The following is a 2,904-nucleotide window of genomic DNA, read 5'->3' on the forward strand; positions in this document are numbered from 1 at the left end:
GTTTTGATTATTGTTGTGATGCCTTATAGGAAGATTTAAATTAAGAAATTTCAATGGTTTCATGTTTTGCTTCATCATCTAACCCAAATCAGGTATGGGCTAAGACTATCCACCTTAAATACTCGAACAGACAAGAAATTTTCAATAGCAAGAACATTGGTGATATTGCGAACAATGTTTTGTTGGTGACTATTGAGGGTGTAGAGGCTAGTGATGTTAGCATTGGTGTTTTTAATTTTGTAAGTCTTTAAAACTTCACAATGAAGAGATCAAGACTTGGAGTAGAAAAATTATTTTAGTCTCTTTAAGCCAATGATCTAGGAGGATCCTCAATTTTCTCCAAGTTCAAAGGTCTCAGATGTTCCCATAAATAGCGCCAAGCTAAAGAGCTCATCGTGCTAAATAAGGAAGTGTCCTTGGTTTCACATTTGGCCTCCAGATGAAGGAGAAATTCCCCGTTGAAATTTATGTCAAACAGGTGAAAAAGGGGCCTTGTTGGCCATGTGGCATTCACAGAGCTCAAAAAGTGGAAGTGGTCAAATCAGCGAAGTCAAGAAGGATAAATTTTAGTTTTTGGGTTTGATTGGTTAAAATGTGCATATGTTAATTAATGTGGGTGCATTAATATGTGCCTGGTGAGAATTTGAGTTACAAACCAGCTGTTAAAGCCTAAATACTATGGTGGCATAGTTTTCAAATGCAGATACCTATTTTAAAACCATATAATAACTATGGCACAGATACAAAGTTGAAAACTATATATTAAACTATATATATCACCATGGTGAAAATACATATTAAATATATATCACGATGGTGGGTTAAAAATTCTTCTATTGTACTACAAGATGCAATGAAGTATGTTGAAAATCATGTTGATGTAGTTGGTACAAATGTACGGAAAATTTGTGAAGAAGTCATTGAGGATATCCTTCCACCAGGTCCTAAATCTGCTATAAAAAAAAATAGCTTCTAACATATCTCTTGACTTTTTTGAAGACTTTGAGCTGTTTGAAAAGCCAAAATCAAATCTAAAAAAGTTACATGCTTTGAATGTGGAATCTGAGGCCTATCCCAAATTGGAGTAGAACTATGTTTCTAGCGAATGCTTATCTTCTGACACATCTATCGACTTTATTGAAGAGTTTGACACTTCCCCAAATCATAAAAAGTTAGTTTGAATATGGAATCTGTGGTCTCTTCCAAATCGGCATCGAACTATGTCCCTAGTGGGAAAGATTCAATTTGTTCCTTTCCAATTCCTAATAAATTGCAAAAGGACCATCCAGTTCTGCCTGAGGAAAAACCTTTTGAATTCCCAACCTTAGAAATTTTGGAACAACCACCTTGTCTATCTGTTGAGGATTTGTCTGCTCCTGAAGACTTAAGCTTTAAAAATGAAGCAAAAAATTACTCGCTTCATCTTCAGCTTGAAGCCAATGCACACATTGATCTTCCCTAAGGTGCTTTGCTTAAACCACTAGTAGATAAAACTGGGTCTGAACTCTATCAAGATGATTAGAAAAATGAAGAAATTTTTGCAGTAACTAAAATGCAAGTAAATGATCATCCAATTCATAAGGATGGGATTGATGAAATCATCATGGAATCTGGGGTGCATTTCATTGAGGAATCAGGTAATTTTGAAGAGAATGTCAAAGTTTATGAAGAAGACAGAGAAACTTTTTTTTTTCAATTATTGAATCTTTTATTCCAGATCGTGTGAATTTATCTGAGGAAGAATATATCCATGAGCTGCTAGCTATTACACAAGATGAAAAAGAAGAGTCAACATATTGGTATGAAAATGAATATGTACAAAAGCCATATATGATCAATATCTCAACACCTAATTCTTTATTAGATATGAATGGTGATAAATGGTAGCTTGTTGACATTTGTAATTTAGAGTAGGAATATCCTTGTGACATTCCTAGGTCTAATAGATATTAAGTTACCATAAAATGGAAATATAAACTATGGTATCCAGTCCATCTGACTATGAAAACCCTGAAGATTTTAACAAGACTGTGATTCAGGGGAACATTCTAGTTTGTGGATATTCATAAAACTTTTCATATGGTGCTCCATCTATAAGAAGTTCGTTAATAACTACAAAGAGTTTAGGTGCAGTTGGGTTCATTCTAAATTTTGAGAATCCGTCTCCAGGTGCTAAATTTGATCCAGTTCTAGTGGGAATTCTAGGAATTGTTATAAAAGAAGTAGATTAAACATATATTCTTGTAGATTACTATAATATATCAACAATAAGGGATCCATCAGGTCAAATCATAAGGTTTGGAGCTAAGGCTTCCATTGGAAATGGGTTGAAGCCTATATATCAAGGTACAACTCCTCAGGTAGCATTCTATTCTTCTAGAGGGCTAGATATTAATGATTCCAACTTTCAGGACACTGATGTTTTAAAGCTATATATTCTAGCTCATAGTCCTCTAATATGGACAGTATAGTCTCCTACTGGCATTGATGAAGTCAATTATCAAGGAGAAGGATTTGTCATGATATCAGGGACAAGCATGGCGACACCGGATATAGTTGGCATTGCAACTTTGGTGAAGCAGAAGCAACCTGATTGGAGCCCTACTAGCATCAATTCAGCTTTACAAACAACATCAACAATCATTGACCACACACGGAGGCCCCTGCAACCATAAAATCAATCTTTTCAAAAGTACTTGTCTTTTCAAATATTTTAAATCCAATCAATTGAATGTGTTTTCTATTTTCTCAGGATATTTTCCTAATTAATTTAGAGTTCACACATGAATTAATAAAAATCCTTAGTGATTGAGTATGATTGTACACAATTTTCTTGGTCTATCTCAGGCACTTGAGAGGATATATTTATATCCTCCCCAACCGTACTCAATCACTAAGGATTTT

The 2,904-nt window shown here is 34.5% G+C and overlaps 1 pseudogene; it reads left to right on the forward strand.

Annotated features, from left to right (window-relative positions):
* The first annotated feature begins 781 nt into the window (after window positions 1-781).
* Window positions 782-1,953, forward strand: LOC149232369 (uncharacterized; annotated as a pseudogene).
* The last annotated feature ends 951 nt before the right edge of the window (window positions 1,954-2,904 follow it).

This window comes from Pinus tabuliformis, chromosome J, assembly GCF_031772625.1.
Source record: "Pinus tabuliformis cultivar Carrire ecotype Pingquan chromosome J, CPIR1, whole genome shotgun sequence".
In the NCBI taxonomy this organism is placed as follows: domain Eukaryota; kingdom Viridiplantae; phylum Streptophyta; class Pinopsida; order Pinales; family Pinaceae; genus Pinus; species Pinus tabuliformis.